Here is a 20479-nt window from a genome sequence, read left to right as displayed (position 1 = left end):
GGCTGCTGGCCACCAGCAAGGGGGTAGGCAAGACTCAGTCAAAAATGCCACTCGCTGCCTTCTTACTGCCCTTTCCTCTCACCTGGCCTAGAATTTTCATGGTCAGACTCCCTAAGGGATTAAAGCAACAAGCGCATTGCGGGTGTGATGGGACTTGAGAAGATGACCATCAGCAGGGAGGGCCAGGTGGAAAGACGCGGTGGGTGTGTTCCACGCAAGGTACCACATACGGCTGTTAAAAACAGTGAATTAGATCTGCCAGGGGCTTCCAGGTATAGACGAGTGAGAAAACAGAGATAGGATAATATTTAAGATGATTCACTATTTTAAAATATTGACAAAAAGGAACCTTGTATATGTACATGTGATTATAGATGCCCATATATATAAGTCCATGTGTAATTGTGAGCAAATAAAAAATACAGAAGATCACACATTAGGGTGAGGACGTGGACTCCATGGTGGGGGGAGGACAAATATAAAAGAAAAATTTAAAAAGACGTTTCAACATATATATGATCACATTTGTGCAATTATGTAAAAATTTATATATATAGGATGGCCTCCTAGCTTGATGGTTAAGACCGCCAGATTCTGGTACCAGACTTCCTGGGGCAAATTAGTTAACTCTCTATGCCTCAGTTTCCTCACCTATAAAATGGATGACTGTACTGGATTGTTCTGAGGATTAAATGAACGAATACACACAAAGCACGTAGAACTATGCCTGGCACATGGGAAGTTCTGCTTAAGGGTTAGATATTATTATTATTTATTATGTGGATGCATGGGTATAAAGAAAATGTCGCAGGTCGGCCCAGTGGTGCAGCGGTTAAGTTCGCAGTTCCACTTCGGCAGCCTGGGGTTCGCTGGTTTGGATCCCGGGTGTGGACACGGCATCACTTGGCAAGCCATGCTGTGGTAGGTGTCCCACATATAAAATAGAGGAAGATGGGCACAGATGTTAGCTCAGGGCCAGTCTTCCTCAGCAAAAAGAGGAGGATTGGCAGCAGATGTTAGCTCAGGGCTAATCTTCCTCAAAAAAAAAGAAAGAAAATGTTACAACCGTGAAAAGACTAGATAAATTCAAGACACAGGGTGGGGGCCGTCCTTTCTCCTCTCCTTGCTGAGCACAGAGGAGTGTTTTCCATCACATTTATCAGTCGGTTTGGAGGCCTCAGGGACCTCCTGGCTGTCCATGCTGGGCAGAGAGGCTTCAGCAGGGCAGGCTGGGCCTGGACACTGCTTGGCTCTGAGTGGCTGGGAGGGGTCTGGGACCAGAGGGCAGACCCATTTCTCTGACTTCACTGGGTTACCCAGGGTCTGACTTTGACACTTTGTTCCCGGCTCTGGTACTTTTACTGGGGGCCTCAGCAACCAGGCCTCAGCCTTTTATTTCCAGAAGGTGGGACTGCCCCTGGGCCTGCTGACTGGGCGGTGGCGGCAAGCCTGGTGTGGCCAGTGCTCTGACATGCCCCTTCTCCGGCAGGGCAGGGCTAGAGTCGGGGACTGGGGGTGGATATGCGCTGCTTCTGCTTCCAGAGCGTGGCCTTCGAGAGAGTGGGCCTCCTTATTCTCGGGGCTTGCTGTGGGGGTCTGCAGGCAGGCAGCAACCGTAGAAAGGCATCTGAGCCCCAGGGCGGGGAGCAACTTGCCCAAGGTCACAGCTGCAGAGAGGCCTCAGGGGCCCCTCCAAACCAGCCCTGCCCTCCGGACCTCTGCCCCTAACCCTCTCTCCAGTTATTCCTCCCAGAGCAGCCTTAGCTCCCTCCAGAGATTCTGGGGTGCTTTCTCCCAAGCCTCACTACTTTCTGTCTGGCCTCTCTGCCTTTCCAACCCTGTTTGTAACCCTCACCCCAGCCCTGGCAGGCCCGGCATGGCCTTCCCCTTCCACCATCTCTGTCAATTGAAATCCAGCCCGTTTACAAGGCCACCTCTTCCCTGAAGCCTCCTGGATTTGTCCAGCCTGAAGGCCCTCGGTATTGTGTGTCTTTGGGACCCTTAGCTCTGTCTGCCGTGTACACAGGCCTCTCTCCACCCACTGTGGGCTTCCAGCTCTTGCCTGTACCCTGAAGAAAAGTCTGCCCAAATGAGTTTAGTGTCTCCCTTTCCCCCCTCCTACCTCAGAAGCGCAAATTAGGGTGAAATCCTTGTGTATTAGGCACTGTCATCTGAGCCTCTGCAGGGCCCTTTTTTATTTAATTTATGTGTTTAATGATATATGTGCTTACTTGTCACCCCTCCCCCATCCCATTTCCCTGCCTCCTTCTTGGGGAAACCTGAATTTTTCGATGATCAGTCCTTTTCATTTTTTTTTTTTTCCAAATAAAGAGTTTTCTGGGGCTGGCCCGGTGGTGCAGAGGTTAAGTTCACACGTTCCACTTTGGAGGCCCAGGGTTCGCCGGTTCAGATCCCGGGTGCGGACATGGCACCACTTGGCAAGCCATGTTGTGGTAGGCGTCCCACATATAAAGTAGAGGAAGATGGGCATGGATGTGAGCTCAGGGCCAGTTTTCCTCAGCATAAAGAGGAGGATTGGCAGCAGATGTTAGCTCAGGGCTAATTTTCCTCAAAAAAGAAAGAGTTTTCTCATATATATAAGTATGCCTGGACAATAGTCTGTTTGATTTGGCTTTTTTTTTAAATAAGGGGAAAAAAGCTGTTTACAGGTTTTTTTACATTATTCAGTGATTTTTACAATTGTTTTCATATAGGCCCTGCATAACAGTTAATAAGTTTACTTCTAGGTATTTCATATTTTTGTGAATATTTTGAACAGGATATTTCCCATTACATTTTGAATGACCTATTGATAGTGTGCAGGAAGGCAAATAATTTTTATTTTATTTTATTTTTGTGAGGAAGATTGGCCCTGAGCTAACATCTGTGCCAATCCTTCTCCACTTTGTATATGGGACTCTGCCACAGCATGGCTTGGTGACTGGTGTGTATGTCCCCACCCAGGATCCGAACCCGTGAACCCTGGGTCACTGAGGTGGAGCATGCAAACTTAACCACTACGCCACTGGGCTGGCCTCCAGCAAATAGTTTTTATGTATTCCTTTGATACCTGGTAATCCAACTACCTTTTTTCACTGGTTCTCATAATTTCTCAGGATTACTCTTTTTCTTTTTAAAGATTGGCACCTGAGCTAACATCTGTTGCCAATCTTTTTTTTTCTTCTTCTTCTCCCCAAAGCCCCCCAGTACATAGTTGTATATTCTAGTTGTAGGTTCTTCTGGCTCTGCTATGTGGCACACCGTCTCAGCATGGCCTGATGAACGGTGCCATGTCCATGCCCAGGATCCGAACGGCAAAACCCTGGTCTGCCGAAGCGGAGCGCGCTAACTCAACCCCTCGGCCACGAGGCCAGCCCCCTCAGTATTACTCTTGAGTCTTGAGTATACTTTTAAGTCTCTGGGGTGGGAAATCATGTCATCTCTTAATAACAAAAGTATTAGAAGGAAGGACCCAACATTGTTATTTGTAGAGATTTGGTTTGACTTCGTTTTGAACTTCACAGGAAGGGTAAGTATTCATCTTCTGGGCCTGGATTTTTCACTCAGCGATATGGTACTAAGGTTCATTCAGGATATTGTGTGAAACAGGTTCACCTGCGTGCACTGCTAATGATGGGCCACTGTTATGAGCGCATCCACTGTAATTCATGTACCCATTCTCTTCTCACTGGGCACTTGGGTTACTTCTAGATCTTTGCTATGAAGAACGGTGCAGCTTTGAACGTTCTTGTCCGTGTCTCTTGGAGCGCATGCCAAAGTTCCTCTTGATTTTAAGCCTGGAGGGGATTGGCTGTGCCTCAGCTTTATAAGATAAGGCCAGATTGTTTTGCCCGTGGGTGGTTATATCGAGTTGCACTCTGACTAGCAATGCACTGGATGAGTTGCACTCTGACTAGCAATGCACTGGAGATTCCGTGGCTCCACCTCCTTTCCAACACTACGTGCTGTCAAGCTTGTTAATTTGTGCCCTTCAAAAGGTGTAAAATAGCCTCGCATTGTGGTCTTCATTTGCATTTCCCTCATCACCAATGACCTCGAGCATCCCTTAGGTGGTCATTGGACAAATGCATTTCCTCTTCTGTAGAAACGCCCGTTCACGTCTTTGATCTATTTCTCTGTTGGATTACTTGTTTCCTGTTTTTTTTTTCCCTATGGATTTGCAAGTCCTTTGTGTATTTTTCACGCTTATCCTTTGCTGGTCGTACGAGGCAGACTCTCCTCCAGTTTGTGGCTTGCTTTTCACTTTCTCTAAGGTGTCTGCACTTCTCTCTTCTCTTCCACACCTGTGCGAGGGACGCCCATCGGCGTTGTTAGTGTGCGTGTGCGTACGTGTGTGGGGTCTCGTGTCTCTCAGAGCCCCGTGTAGACCGACCTCACTGCTCCTCCTGCCCCCTGGGGCTTTAAGGGACCCGGCCCCTCTGCCCTCCCAGCCTTACCCCCAGATTTGGCTGCGGCCGCCCAGTTTGGGGAGCCCCTGTCTGTTTGGGATGGGCACGCTGGGGCAGGGAAGGCCTCACTGCGACGGTGCCCGCCGCCCCAGGAGTTATTTATCACTTCCGGCTCCTCACCTGGGGGGCCGGGCCCCTCTCTGCTCCGCTGGGCAGCAGCTCGCGCGCTCCCTGGGGGCGGCGGGGGAGGGGCGCGCGGGCCTGCCCCTCCGGAGGCGGAGGCGGGGGCCAGGCCTGCGGCGGGGGTTGGGCTGGGGGCGGAAGCTGCCGGAGCAGATAAGGGCCGAGGTCGGGTCTGCGGTGAGACAGTGCGGGACGGCCTCCTCCGCAGGCCTCCGCAGAGCTGCCCCCGCACCCCTTGTCCTGGCGACCCCCTCCCCCCAACCCGGGGCTCGGCATCGTGGGCAGAGACCCCAGGGAGCAGTGGGGGATGGGGCTCCAGCCTGCTCCTTCCGGTCCAAACCTCACTTGTCTGGGCTGGAAGATGGGGGCGGGAGTCTCCAGGACCCCACAGGACTGTTGGGGATGGAACAAGTGCAGGCTGGTGGAAGCCCTCTGAGACTGCGCCTCTTGGAAAGGATGGGGTTATCATGAGCTCCTCTCATTGCCGCTGCTGTACCCGCCTAACTCTCCAGACTCCATTCCCATTGCCTAGATGGGAAAGTGGGGGTCTTGCCTAAAGCCACAGAGCCAGCAAGCACGAAGCAAGTGGGAAGAGGGATGGAACTCTTTCCACTGCCCCCAAACTGGGGACAGGGGACAGAGCTAGGTTTATGTGGAGCCTGATGCTTATATAATTTGGGGGCCCTCTTTAAGAAGAAGATGACAAAGTCACAAATACAAATCTGCTGAGGCCTCTCCCAGGGCCTTGGAAGGGCCCCAAGCAAGTGAGAAAGTCAAGTCCAGCTTCTCTGTTTCCTGACCCCACGCGACAGGCCCCCTGGAAGGGCTTACATCCCTCTTATAAGAGACAGTCATACACTAAAGTGGCTCCAGGGTAAGGTGGCCCAAGACACTATGGCAGGGGAACTGCGTAGACAAGGCCCCAGGGCTGCGGGTCCAAACCCTTTGCATGTCCAACCCAACAATAAGGACAATCAGGCATTTGGGAACCGCGCCACAGCTGAGCTGGGCCAATCCTTGCAGTCCCAGCCAGTCATGGTTCAGCTTGCCACTCAGGGCCTCCCCGCTGGCCCTGGGGGGTAGGGAACAATCCCTGGGAGAAAAGGAAGAAGGACCTCCCTGGGGCAGAGTAAGTGCCTGTGACTTAGAGTCACGTGGGACTGGATTCAAGCCCCTGCAAGGCTGTAGGACCTTGGAAAGACTCCGTCACCTCAGTTTCTTCATCTATAAAATGGGAGCAGTCATCGTACCTACTCATCAGAGCTGTTAGGGTCAAATGAGACCATGCATGAGGAAGAAGCCTGAGCCTTTGGCTTTTAGAAACAAATTTCCCTTCTGTGAATCCTCCAGGCCAGGAAAGGCATTTTCCTCTCCATATTAGGCTCGAGTCACTTCCCCGGGGGGTGGTCTCTCAGTTGCAGAGCTGAAATTTAAAGCCGTCAATGTCTGGCACCAACACCCTGGTTCTAACCACCAGGGAACGCTGCCCTCTTGGCCTGTGTCCCCAGGGAGTTAAGTGCCGCTGCTAGGTGTGCATGGCCGGGGCACGGAGCCAAAGGGAGCTTTTGATTCATGAGACGGCTCGCCTTCTGGACTTTGTACTCTTTCTGCTCTCATGGGCACCTGGGGCTGGAAGTTTCCACTTCTGACATCCTACAGCCTGGACCAGGAGACTGTGGTGGCAGGGACAGAGCAGGGGAGCTGGGAACAGGCCAGGACCACGGGGCTGGGCAGCAGTGACTCCCCAAAAGGCTCAAAGTCTTTTTCTAGATGAAGAGGTGCTGCTTCGCCTCGTGGTTTGCATACGATTTCCACTGGGTTGGCGGCCAGGAGAACTGAGTTCTCATCTCAGAGCTGCCCTTTTGAGGCAGCTGACCTTGCACCAGTCACTCCTCGCCTCCGGGCCTCACTTTCCTCATCCGTGAAATGGGGATACGAATACTTGCAGCCACGAGGATTACAAGCTGTTGTGTGTGTAGAGGGCCCGGTTTATGAATGCCAGCAGTTGTTAAAGCAGTGTGGCTGTCTGAGGATGGGAGGGGGTGTCTTGTGAGGGTGGGAGGCGTGTGAGCAGCAGTGGGGAGTCCTACCAGCGTAGGAGTTAGGGCCTCCAGGGTCTCTGTCTCAGAGAGGGAGTGCCTCGGGGTAGAGCTGGGAACCCCAGCTCCAGCACTCGCCCAGATCAGGACAGGTTAGAGCAAGGCCAGGGAGTGAAGGTTCTCAGGCAGGTGAAAGGGAAAGAAAGGAGGAAGTGGGGGCTTCTGGGAGGAGATGGGATTTGTGGCCCCCATGGGATGCTGGCCACATCATCACTCTGAGGCCTTATTCCATGACCTCCTTTGTCCCTCACTGGAAACTTTCAAGGTAGGCATTTTCCAGACAGGGAAACTGAGGCTCAGAGAGGTGAGATCTCTTGTCAGGGTCACACACTACACGTTGTCAGCTCTGTCTGGCTCTGCAGCCTGGACTCCAACAGTCACTGCCGCTTTCTTATCTGCCCGCCAAGGTTGTGAGTGAAGCAGCGTGATCTCGGAGGCTCAGAGGGATCCTGGGCCCTGTCACTCTCTCCCGAGAGCCCCGAGCTCCAGGCTGGCAGCCGTCCAGGAAACATCACCGGGACACCCAGGGCCGGGCTGAGGAGAATTTGCTCACACTGAGCAAATTACTAACCTGGAGTAGGGAGTGAGCGCCCCGTTTCAGGAGAGTTCAAGTAGAGGCATCTTGTGTCTCTTCCAATGCCCCAGGATGGCTGAGGGGTTGTAGGGAGATCTGCTGGGCGTCTAGGGGCATGGCTCATAGTGGCCCCCAAACGAGCCAAAATATTTCTGAAATTCCTTATTTTATCTTAAAAATGTGTACAGATTTGTAACCTTCTTTGTAATAGGTGGGCTTTTCTCCCCCTTATTAAAAACAAAGTTTCCGTTCTCAGTTTCCACCTGAGTGGACTTTCCGGGAAGATGCTCATGGTGCATCCCGTGGCTGCATACTTCCGGTGCCCGTGCCCTGGACCCCAGGCCCTGAGCCCCTTGGTCTAGCTCGAGCGAGCGCAGGCACAGAGCTGAGGTCCAGGCCCCGCCTGTTCTCAGAGTCTCGGCCTCTCCCCACCTCCGCTCTGTGTTCCTGCCTCTTGTCTCGCCCTCCCATCTCCTCTCACAGACGTTTGTCCATCTCTGCCCCACTGTCCCACTAGGAATTCTCAGGATGTCTCAGCCCTCTCTTCATCCCCTGAGGGTGCTTGTCTAGAGGGGCCCCATACCTTCAGCCCTCTCTGCTGGGCAGCCTGACCGTCCACCTCCACAGACCAGCACACGACTTGGGGAGTTCTGTGCCCATTAGGAGGAAACTGAGGCCCAGAGACGAGAGGTGCCTAGCCCCAGGGTGCACAGTGAGAAGGGGGTCTCTGGGCAGGTGGGGTGCCTAGGCCTGAGGAGAGGGCACCCGATCTGGGCCCCAGCCAGGGAGGCAGGAGGAAGGGAAGGCTGCGGGGCACTGGGGGCTGCTGCCTGGCAGGTCCCTGTGCCCAGGGTAGGGAAGTTTCTTATTTCTCCTGCTTCGACTTCCCCCTTTGATTTATTATAGCCATGAAATGCTCTGCTCTCTTCTCTTTTCCTTGCTGTCCGCGGGGCTGGAGGAGCACAGGCCTCCCCAGGCACCGGGCCTCGGCCTCAGTGGACTGCCAGCTCCTTCGGAGAGTGGAGCCCAGGGGGGCCAGAAATGGGAGGTGAGTCGGGGCAGGCCGGGTGGGATGAGGAGGGGCCCAGGCTCCCAAAGGCTAGCGTGGGCAGGACCCCAGGGGCTGAGAAAGTCTCGGTTAGGAAGGGCTGAGGCTGGGCAGAGGGTGTGGCAGGTGTGGACTTGACAGCAGCTGGCTCCTTGGGGTAGTGGGGGTGGCAGGCTCTGAGCCAACGGCCTCGGTAAGGCTTGGGGATTGGGCCCTGTCAGAGTCTGAAGGCCAGGCGCAGAGTCAAATGCCAATGACCAGCTCAGAGAGTTGGCTTCTCTGTGACCCCTGACCCCATATTGTGATTTAACCATGGCCAAGGCAGGCCTGGCCCAGGCCCATCTGGGGATGGGGCTGAGAACCCAGAGGAAGGCATGAGGCCCAGACTTCAAGACCCCGGGGCTCCTCAAGGCCACGAGTGGACATCACCCCGCGGCCTAGCCCGGCGGGCGAGGGCTGGCGTCTGTCTGTCTGTCCGGCTCCCCGGCAGCCGGGCGGCCGGAGCGTTCCTGCTGCCGCTGTGTGGTGCCTGTGGTGATGGGGCTGTTGGCGTTTTGCAATGGGCTGGGGTGGGGAGGCTGCGCACACAGGCTTCCTGTGGTGACTGGGCGCTTCCTGTTTTCTCAGGCGCCGGACTTGCTGCTGCCGATGTGGAAACAGGGGCAGCTGCAGCCCGGGCGGCTCCGGGCTGGGCGCCCCGACCCTGCCCAGAGGGGCCCAAGCGGGCCCACCACCCCGCGTCCCTACTAGGGCAGAGGATGGCCTGAGTTACCCCCACACCATCCTTCCCATCCCCAACAGCTTCTCCAAGAGGAAGGGACCAGGCGGGGCCTGGCACTCAAGGCCCAGCAGGTGGTCCAGGAGGTCAGAGGTTAGGGGTGAGAGCTGTAGGCCAGGAGTCCGGCCATGCGGCCTCGGCTCCATCCTTCACTCACCGAGTGCCTTTGGCCATCCCTGACCCACTCCAAGCCTTGGTTTCCCCTTTTGTTTAGTGATCTTGGCACCCATGATCTAAAATCTCTCACCTCTTCCTGCCCCAATTCTGACATCCCTTGACTTGTACATCCCAAGAGACTCAGCTTTGGGGACACACTGAGCATGGAGGTTGGGACCCTCAGAGTGGGTCTGACAGAGAGGGGACCTGGTGAGACTGGGGGGAAGGAAAGGGCATACCAGGCGGGGAATAGACTGGAACAAGGCTTGGAGGCGGGAAGACCAGGACCAAGTCTGGGAGACAGGGTGTCAACGGGACGGTCAGAGAGTGGGAGGTGGCAAGGTTGATCCAGAAGGATTCAAAAGAGGGAGAAAGATTTTTAGGAAACTGTTTATTCCTGCAAACCTTAAGAAAGGGTTTGACAGCCCTCATTTGGAGGGTGGGGGCAGGGCCAGCCCTTCCTGTCCGCCAAGGAGATGGGTGCCCATGTGGTGAGCTGGGGGGGGGCCTCGCAGGGCCCCGCTCCTTCCCCCGTCTGTCGGTTGTCTGGATTCCACCGTGAGGGCCAGGCCTTAGGAATCTGCTCACCCTCTTCGTGAACGTGTTTGTTTTGCTTTTAAGCTGCTATTGCAAGAAGGGGAGGGGAGATGACTTCGCTTCTTGTTGAGTTTGCTGACTGTATCTGACTTCTGGAGAAAGAGTTTCTTTGCGGGAAGGCCAAGCCCCCTGGGAAGTGACCAGTCCTATGACTGAGTTCAGCCACCCCCTTGATCCAGAAGGTTCTCAGATGCCCTCCCCACACGTAGCTCCCCCGGCATCTCAAGGCCTGCCCATCACAGCACAAGGACTGGTTCCAGCCATGGAGGCATGGGGATCCCAAGACCAGAGGCCCAGCCTGAGGGGCCATCTAGCCGGCCTGGCCCCCACCATCCTGTCCTCTGCCTTGGTGCCCTGGGCCGGCCCAAGTGCTGAGTTGGCGGCCCAGCAGCTGCTTCTGCCCACGGAGGCCCAGTTATAAATAAGCCCAGTGTGGCCAAGTCATCAAGTTCTGTCTCAGCTGCATTACCTCAGTGACCACAGGTTGGGGCTGCCCAGAGCTGGGCCCACCAGAACTTGCCCGCCCAGACCAAAGGCCAGGCCAACTTGATACCTCCTGGGGTCCTCAAATCCAGGGCTTGAGCATCTGCAGCTGCTCAGACCTGGGCCTCCCTGGACACAGGCCGCAGAAGGGGCAGGGCCCATCCCGCCTGCACGGAGCCAGCAGCTATTTACAAACCGAAACCGGGAGAAGTGAAGTAGCTGCGGCCGAAGTGGCTCCAGGCCCCCAGCCCCACAGCCCCCACTCCCACTCCATCCCCGGCAGCCCCATCCCCCTCTCCCCATGGCTTCCTCTTTCCTTCCCCACACAGCTCCCCAGCCTCCCACTGCCCGGCCAGCTCTCTCTGGACAACCGGATGGCACCTCGCAGTGACCCCCAACTCCACAGCCGCCGGCTTGCGGGTCCCCTTCTCCTTTTCGCCCCCGGGACCCCATCAGTCTGGGTTCCCTGGAGCAGCCCCCTCCCACCCAGGCCCAGCCCACCCCAGCCTGCCCAAGGCACATTCCCACAGTTCTCAGTTCCCCTTGGTGTTTGGAAAAGCTCCAACACCAATGGCCGCCCCGGGGCTACCCGGCCCTGCCTTAGGACAGCTTGTCTGGGCGCCCTCAACCTTCACAGGGCCCAGGAGTCGGAGGGCTGCGGTGGGACTTGGGGCACCTGGGGCCTTCGGGGAGCGTGTTTCTGGCAGGAGGCCCCAGCCATCATGCTCTCTGAGTGGGTTTCAGCCCGCTCATCAGGCTGGGGTGGCTCACAGGCCCTCGTGTGGTACAGAACTGAGCTGGGACAGACAGACACTGGGCCCAGACCACAGCACATGCTGCTTTGGAGCTGGCAGATGGGACAGTGCTGCAGCGGGAGACCGCTTCGAGGAGCGACAACAGACGACATCATTAATACTCGTTACTACTGATAGACAAAGTCGGTCACATCGGTGCAGAGACTCCCAGTTACATGAGTCAGTTCTTTCTGTCCCCAGAGCACGCCTATCCCATTATCTCCATCATAAAGTGGAAACTGAGGCTCAGAGGGGAAGCCACATGTCTGAGGTCACACAGCTAGAAAGTGTCTGGATTGAGATTGGAGATCTCCTGACACTCAAGCCCCTTCTTTCTCCATCTGACTCGGCTCCTTGCTCAATCTTATACCTCAGTCTCCCTCCTGGGACGATAGAAGTTTCCCAGGGCTGTGACAAAGGCAGAAGCAGGGCTGGCCTGAAGCTTGAGGCCTTGGACAGCAGAGTTCTCAGTTGCCATCCCTGGCCAGGCCATCAGTGCCCAGTGCCCCTGTCTTGCCCCGAGGGAAGGGTCTCCCTGCCCCTCCTCCCAAGTCGCAGCTGAGGTAAGAGCTCTGGCCTGAGCCCCGCTCAGCCACAGCCAGCTGGCTGATTTGAAATTAACCTCTCTGAGCCTTAGAATCCTCTTCTGAGAAATTGTGATTTCACAAACACCGAGCAGGTACTCAGTGCCAGCTCTATGCTGGGTGCAAGCTGTCTCTAAAGCTAGGACATGGCCCCTGCCCACAGTCCTGTGGAGAAGGCAGATGACCTATAAAATCTTGAGACCTCCGAGAGGGAAACTGAGGCTGTGGGACATGCAGAAGAAGTGATGAGTGCTCCCTGGGGTGGGGAGGGGTGGCACTTGGCATGGACCTTGAAGGACAGGAAAGAGTTCCGCAGCAAAAGCAAGGGGACTGGCTTTCCATGCTGAGTCACACTCCTATGCCTTAGCTCCAGTAGTTCCCACGCCCGAGTATCCTTCCTTCCTCTGGGCCTGGTGAACTCCTACCCATCCGTCAGGGCCCATGGACACACCATAGCATGACCAGGCTTGGCCTGGCCTGGTGGCTCCTTAGCTCCCTTTTCCCACCCAGCGCCAGAGCAGATCGGGAGGCCAGGCCTCTTTGGTCACAACGCCCTCGCCAGCCCCACCCGGGCAGGCGTCTGCTCCCGGGCTCCAGCCCCCGCCGTCCCCTGCTCCGAAAAGCACCGTTTCCCTTTTCTGGGTGACCACACGCCATGCACAGGGAATTTCCATCGCAGCCTGCGGGGCCTCTGATTCACCCAGGCCCCTCATGCAGTTAACTCCTTCTGGGCCCGTGCCTCCTGCTCCTGCACCCCGCACTGCCCCCCAGCAAGCCGGGGCCCCCTGGGCAGCCTCGAACTGGCCTTGGGCCCCACATCCTGGAAGTCGAAGGCAGCCTCTCCCTCACTGGCCCCCTCAGGGCCCTCTCGCTCCCCTCCTAGGCAGAGACCCCTGTCCAAGGAGACATGGCACACACCCCGAGCCCGCTCTGGGCTGGGAGCACCAGCGTTGGAGTAAGATCAGCCTGGGTCCCATCCTGATTCCGGCCCCTTCTGCTCTGTGACCTGGAGCAGTGCCTGCGTCTGCTCTGCGCCCCACTTCTCATCTGTAAAATGGAGATCATTCCATCCCACGGCCTTGTTGTGAAGGTTCAACTGCCGGGCCCCTGGTGGCAGCTCAGTAACAAATACTTTTCCCTTCTGCTTCTCAAAGCGCCCCTCTCATCCTGTCCCGGGGTCCCCACTCCACACCTGGGCCCCTTTTCTCCCTCTGGCTTCCCTGTCTCAAGAGCTGGTGGCTCAGACGGGGACGGTGAGAGAGAAGTGTGGGAAGGGCAGAGGAGGGGAGGTTGCTGTCTCACGGCTCCTCCACCAGCTTCCCAGCTCCTTGCATTTCTCAGTTTTTCCAAGGAGGCTGTGGAGAGGCCAGGGGTCGGGAACTCTGAAGGGCTGAAGGCTGCAGAGATCCTGAGCTCCCGGGGACAGGGTGAGCCTTCCTCCCTCCCGAGGGATGCTGGGCACACACATCACCCTCAAGCATCATGCCTGCTACCTCATCTAATTCTCACGACATGCCAGCTGCATCTTATTAGTGCTCCCTTTTGTAGATGAGGACATTGAAGCCCCGAGGAGTGACTTGTCCTCAGCCAGCCAGCCAACCAAGGGAAGGGACAGGATTCAAGTCGAGGTCTCCAGAGCCACACTCCTAACCCCCAGAAGGCTCAGTAAGCATGTGTGGAGGCCAATGAGGGAAACATGCACTAATTGAACCCCTGCTGTATACCAGGAAAAGGCTTACAAATCTCTGTCAGTCCTTTGAACAATGCTGGGAGATGGGTCTTGACCCCCCCCCCCCCACACACACACACACAAAATGGAAGCCTCTGAGCTTTGGCTGGGGGAAGGAATTCGTCCAAAGGCCATCGGGCGAATCACGGGGAAGGGTCCAGGGGTGTTGGGGGCTCTGCAGAGAAGGGGACCTGGGGGAAGCGGCTCCTGTCCTCAGTGAGAGAGCAGAGGTGGGGGGGTGCTGCCCGTGGTGAGCAGAAGGAAGTCACTGTGGGTGGCGGTGGGTTTGAGGTGCCGGAGGCTGAGTGATGTGGCGGGAGGTGAGCTCCCCGCTGCAGGCCTGGTCAGCAGGAGACGAGCGTGCGGTGGGGTGGCCGGGATTTGGGGCACGGCGGATCTCTGTCCCCTGGCCGCTGGGGCTGGGGAGCAGGCGGCAGGAGCTGGCGCAGAGTGAGAGGAGGGACTCGGGGGGCTGGAGGGCTATCTGGGGAGGCAGCCTGGAGGAGGTGAGCCCTTGAAAGACGGAGGCCTTAGGGTGTGGAAGGGGGTGGCCTGTGAGCAAAGGCCGTGGGAGATTGAGAAAGAGGTTCTGGGAATGTTGAGCAGTATCTTCTGGCTGGAGGTGGGGGTGGGGCGGGTCCGCGTGGGTGGGGGAGCGGGGAGAGGCTGCTCAATTGGGGATGTTGGGGGCTCCTGCATAGGCCTCAGAGATTTAGACTCCAGCCAAGCTTCTTGGGTAGGGAAATACCCACGGGACAAACTCCACATGGGGACAGCGGAAGCACAGGCCCCGGAGCCACTCAGAGCAGCAGTCACCTCTCACCCCACTCCAGGCTGTGTGTCCTCGGGCACGCCCCTCACCACTCTGAGCCTCATCTCCCTCCTCTGTAAAATGGCACTGATCCTCAAACGCCTGCCTCACAGGATTGTGGGAGGGGGGTGAGTTAACACAGATAGACAAGGGGCTCAACTAATGTCTGCTCCTCTTCCCCTGCTGTTCTCAAGGCCCACAGCACCTGCTGTGGATACAGCTGGGGTCTCAGGCAAACCGAGGCTTGAGCCTCACCTGTACCAGATTGGCTGAGCCCTGCTGTGCAAGGCATGGACCACTTCTGAGCCTCAGTTTCTCCATCTGTCCCCCGGGGATGATAATGGCACCAACTTCAGATTCAACGAAGAGAGAATGAGCCCTGCCACGGTACCCTGTTTCACCCCAAATCAGAACCAAATCCCACACAGTGCCCCCAAGGCCCTCCCTGCCCCAGCCCTCACCTCTCTTGCCTCACCTCCTGCCCCTGGCTCTACTCACAGCGCCCCCCTCGCTGCTCCTGGTTTGTGCGTTTGTAGGGGAGGTCCCCTGCCTGGAGCTCCGCTCCCACATACCTGCTGGGCTCGCTCCCTCACTTGCTGCCACAGTTTATTCAAGTGTCCCCTTCTCGGTGAGGCCTGTCCTGCCCATCCTCTTTAATAGTGCACACTGTCCCCGCTGTCCTACTCTGCTCCTGCCTGGGGTCCCCGCCACCCAGCGATATGCTCTCTTTCTTATAGTGATGTTACTCTAACATGCAGTGAAATGCCCTCAGCTACTAAGCTACCCCCTGTCTTCCCTGCTTGAGGACAAGCCCCATGAGGACAGGCATCTTTGCCCGTTCAGGTCGCCTGGCCCCAAGAGGCCCTGAGTCAACATTTGCTGGATGTCCCAGAGCACGAAGGAGCCAGCCCAGTGCACTGACCCGACTCGAGGAGCTCTGAGGGGCCCAGGCGACCCAGACTGGGGCTCAAGGAGCCTCTCGCAGTGTCTCAACCGTGAGAGGAAGTTGCAAGACAGCCATTTCTGTACACGGGTTCAGCTCTTTTTGGTCAACTTTCCCAGCTCTTGGCCTGAGGCCCGACTTTCCCCACATGCCCCGTCACTCCCCGTGGGGACCGATGGCTGGGAAAGTGGGAGGGGGCGTTCCCTCATTTGAGAGCTCTTCGGGGCTGAGGTTGAGGGTGCGCGAGTGCGGGGGTCGTGTCCCCCTCTGTGCACTCAGGTTCGAGGGTACAGCACCCACATTTCCTGTTGTCTGCGTACCCTGTGATTGCAATAGCACCCAGACTCCCTCTTCAGCGGCCCAGCCCAGTGCGGGCAAAGGGCTGCCCAGCCCTCCACCAACTACCCCAGGCCTGCCTGGCCTCGCCGTTGCTCTGCAGGGCCCAGCCCTACAGGGCCACCTACTTGTCCAGTGGGCTGGGGAGACAGCACTGTCATGTGCTGCTGGGAGGAGGGTAAGTGGGTACAACTTTTGTCAAGGGCAGTGTGACTGTCTGTCATCGGTCTCTGTCTATCACTTATCATCTATCTCAAAATTTAAAATGCAGTACACCTAAAACTAATACACTATTACATGTCAATGATATCTTAATTAAAAAAATATATGTCTGACATTAAAAGAGGTGAGTCAAAAATTCCTGTGCACTTATGTTATAAAATCTAGATAAATGAGCTGGTCTCTTCTCCAAAGAGTTATGATAGAGATGTCTCATTTTCACTATTACTCATAATTTAAGGACTTTTAATTTCTATTTAAGGTAATTTCAGATACTACTTGTTGGTGTCTAAAGGGAGGTGCACAAGGTTGTATTTGGTTGTGGTAATTTCCTTTTCAGTATCAATCTCTTATTTGTCAAGATGAGCCTTGAAAAATTAAATACAGAAAAAAGAGAGTTTATCGTATTTTAGTTTCCCTTCAAACATTTACAGTTGTCTTTTGGCATCTGCCGAGGATTTGTTGCAGGACCCCTTTAGATACCAAAATCCACGGATGCTCAAGTCCTTTAGTCGCCCTCCGTATCCGCGGGTTCCGCATCCACGGATCCAACCAACCGCGGATCGTAAGCATGGTACGTGTAAACACGGTCCGGACCGATCCGCAGTTAGTTGAATCCGCGGGTGCAGAACCTGCGGATACAGCCGACCGGCTGTGCTTCCACAGGACTAGGCTTTTCTCCTACATTGTTTTCATCTAAGGCAAAAGAATACGTTTTGTTCTTCACTGTTGAAGGATGCTTTTTTAGAGACAAACAAATGTAAAAGCATGAGAACCGCTACCTTGAGCTGGCGCTGTAGTCCGTGTAGCCCAGGGAACGTTTAACTCAAGTCTCCTCCCAACTATTCCAGCTACTCCCCTCCAGCTTCCTGCAAAGAAAAAAAAAAAGCACTGCCCTTTGACCCAGCATTTCAACTTTGGGGAATTTATCCTAGACATACACTTGCTTATGTGCAAATTACCAAATTTTATCAATTGTAGTATTATTTGTAATAGCAAAAGAGTGGAAACAACCCAAATGTCCGTCAAGAAGAGACTGGTTAAATATTTTGTAATAATGGAATACTATACAGCAACGAAAATGGACCACAGCTGGACACAACAACATGGTGGGAAAAAGAAGCAGGACCCAGAAGAGTAGTTACACTATGATTCTCTTTATGGAAATGTTAAAATCTGTTAAGATAAAAAACGAAACTATATTGTTAGGGATGTTTACATAAGTTGTGAAACTATAAAGAAAAACAAAGAAAGAATGACTGAAAAAATTAAGATCGTGTTACTTCTAGAGAGAGGGAGGTGGCTGTTGGGACCTTTGGGAGATGCTTCTGGTGTGCTGGCAATGTTTTATTTTTTGACCTGGATGGTGGTTACGTGTCAGCCTTGTAATTCTTATTTAAACTCTACATAAATGGTCTGTGCTCTCTTTTGTATGAATGAGACCTCTCATGATTTAAAAATATCATGGTCCATCCAAACAGTGGAATGTTATACAATCTTTAAAAAGCACAAGACAGCTCTATACGCACAGACATGGAATGGATTTAGGGGAGAAAAACCAACCATAGGGAAGTACAATGTGTTTAGTATGCTGCCGTCTGTGTGGAATTAAGAAAAGAATTTATCTGCCTCTATGCTTTTGTCTGCTTAGACTTTTTCTAGAAAAATATGCAAGAATTGGGAACAGGGGAGTAACCTGTGGAAGAGGCACTGGGCAGTTTCCCTTTCTGTACCTTTTGGATTTTGTACCTTGTGCATGTGTTACCTATTCAAAAAATAAAATAATTAAAAAAAAATTTTTGGCCTCTCCTTTCCTGGAGCCCCCAAGATTTTTGGTTTCAAACGAATTTCTTGCTGACAATAATGAGAGCCACAGCCCAGGCGTGAGACACCTGGTGACCTCCAGCAGGTCAGGCACCCTCTCTGGTCCCCGTTTCCTCTGCTGCAGAGAAAGGAGGCCGGGCAGCCCATCTAAGGTCCTGTCACCTCTCAGCCACCTGCTGTCCCGTCTCCTCTCTCTCCTCTGCTTTGTTCTCCTCTTCCACCACCCTCGCCTTGGCTTCTCTTTCTTGGCTCACTTCTCGCTAGTGTCTTCTTTGACTCTTCTAATTTGTTTCTCTTTCCCTTCCTCTCCAATCCTTGCTGCCTTTTGCCCCTCTCTCCCTGCCCTCTCCATGCTTCGCTTCTCAGTCTTTCTTCTTGCTTCCTTCCCCCTCACTAGGATCCAGCCCTTCCGAGGCTCTTCATGCCCCAACTCTCTACTCTCCAGCTGCGTGACCCTGGGCGAGTCCCTGACCTCTGGGGCCTTGGTGTAATAGCTGGTTGTCTTGGTTACATGAGATCACAAGGGTGGAAGCACCCAGCACAGTGCTGGGCACTCAGAAAATAATCCCCCACTCCCTTTTAAAGGAGATGTTAGCCCTGGGGCTGTGGATCCAAGCCCGCTGCTCTGCTCAGCATCACTTAGAATCTGGGTCCCACTATTCCAAAGGCTTTGAAGAACAGCAGGGCCCTGGGGATGTGAGGCCTCGGGAAGAGGAGGAGGGGAAGTGGGAGGAAAGATGGAGAGGATTCGGTGTGTGAATGGACACAGATGCTGGCGCTGCACAGAAAGCGAGAGTCATTCTGCCCGTTTCCAGAGATTTGGGGCCCTGGGTCTTTTTTGAGCTTCCTTACCCAGGCCCCCTTGGGCTTGGCCAGACTTGGGACAATGGAATCTCTTACTTCTCCTGGGACCCCTTGAGATTTAGACCTCAGGAACACCTAGCCAACTGGGTCTGCTGCTGCATCCACGGAGAAGAGCGCCACATTCCCTGCTCACACCCAGCAAAGGCTCCACTCACCCCTGGATTTGACCCAGGCTCCTTGGCTTGACACTCAAGACTCTTCGCCTTCGTGTCCTATCTTACTTCCAGCCTCAAGGATGGTGGCTCACTATCCCCTTGTTCTTTTCCACCTCCTTGCCTTTGCTCAGGCTGGTTCCTCAGTCAGACATCTTTTCCCTTGCCTGCGTTCCCTCCTGTGCCCATACCAAATTAACTCTTCCCCAGTGCGCCTAGCACCTCCCTCTCTTGTGCCCCCGCCTCCCCCCAAAACCATACCGTCTGTTTCCATGTCTGTTCTCTCTGTAGCCCTGTGAACTGCTGGAGGCCCAGGCATACCTCGTTCACCTTTGTGCCCCCTTACCAGGCCCAGCACATGGAAGACCCTCGATAAAAAGTTAGTGAGGGGCCAGCCCTGTGGCCAAGTGGTTAAGTTCATGCGCTCTGCTTCAGTGGCCCAGGTTTACGCCAGTTTGAATCCTGAGCACATACATGGCACCACTCATCAGGCCATGCTGAGGCAGCATCCCATGTGCCACAACCAGAGGGACCCACAACCAAAAATACATAGCTATGTGCTGGGGGGCTTTGGGGAGAAAAAGGAAAAAAAATAAAATCTTTAAAAACAAAAAAATTAGTGAGGCCAGCCCGGTGGTATAGTGGTTAGGTTCGCTCTCTGCTTTGGTGGCCCGGGGTTCGCAGGTTCAGATCCTGGGCGTGGAGCTGCACACTGCTCATCAAGCCATGCTGTGGTGGCGTCCCACATACAAAGTAGAGGAAGATTGGCAAGGATGTTAGCTCAGGGACAATCTTCCTCAAGCAAAAAGAGGAGGATTGGCAGCAGACATTAGTTCAGGGCCAATTTTCCTCACACATACACACAAAAAGTTAGTGATTAAATGAATGAATGAGTAGATAAATAAGCAGATAAACAAACCAAGCCAAGACAATAATGAACGCATGAAGGAATGAATGAATATATCAAGCAGGACCTGGTTTTCACAGACTAGACCCACTCCCACACACATCCAGTCAGTGAACTCAGCCTTCTTGATCAGGAAGTGGAGAGCAAGGATGGAACGGATGGCAAGTCAGCCTGCCTCTCCTCTCCTCTTGGGGAGGGGCCTTGGTCAGGTTCCTGGGGAATCCTGAGAACCGGTCCCTTTGGAGGGTCCCAAGTGAGCTGCAAAAACTCAGTGAAGATGGAAGTGAAGTAGATCTAATGGTGAACCCAGACCTGTGAATGCCTGTGAAGAAGCACTTGGGGCTGGGGTTCCACTGACAGGAAAGAGGCAGGTCTTAGCGGGAAGGGTTAGACTACATAGGGGAGGAAGTGGGATGCTCAAGACCTGCTTCTCTTGCAGAGCAAACTCACTAGAGATCATTGGATCAAAAAATGTCTCCGTTCAGCCCTCTGCCCTCCAGACTAGATTAGGGGTTCTCCAAAGGCAGGGATCTTGTCCAGTACTTTTCTATTTTCCCAGCAGTCAGCATAGAGCCTGGAACTCAATTAATATTGACAGGATGCATGGATGGGGGGATGGGGGGATGGGTGGGTAGATGGATGGATGGATGGATGGATGGATGGGTGGATGGGTGGGCAGGTGGGTAGATGCATGAGTGGATGGGTGGATGGATGGATAGATGTGTGGGTGAGTGGATTGGGGGGTGGATGAATGGATGGATGAATAGGTGGATGGATGGATGAGTGAATGAATGAATCAATGGATGAGTAGATTGATAGCTGGATATAGAGTGGATGAACAGATGGAAATATAGACTGATGGATTAATAACGGATGGATGGATAGATGGACAAGTAGACAAACAGATGGGTGGATAGGTGAATGGACTAACATATAAATGGATGAATGAACGGACAGTTGGACAAATAGACAGAGAAATGAATGTATGA

The 20479-nt window shown here is 54.3% G+C and overlaps 1 long non-coding RNA gene across 1 annotated transcript; it reads left to right on the top strand.

Annotated features, from left to right (window-relative positions):
• Positions 1-7: 7 nt before the first annotated feature.
• Positions 8-10292, top strand: LOC111775902 (uncharacterized). The gene is made up of 3 exons (XR_002811880.2): positions 8-219; positions 8172-8313; positions 8941-10292. It is a non-coding gene; the product is annotated as an uncharacterized lncRNA (long non-coding RNA).
• The last annotated feature ends 10187 nt before the right edge of the window (positions 10293-20479 follow it).

This window comes from Equus caballus, chromosome 12 (assembly GCF_041296265.1).
Source record: "Equus caballus isolate H_3958 breed thoroughbred chromosome 12, TB-T2T, whole genome shotgun sequence".
Classification (NCBI taxonomy): domain Eukaryota; kingdom Metazoa; phylum Chordata; class Mammalia; order Perissodactyla; family Equidae; genus Equus; species Equus caballus.
Note: the sequence above shows the minus strand (reverse complement) of the source record. Positions and strands in the feature narration are given on the sequence as shown.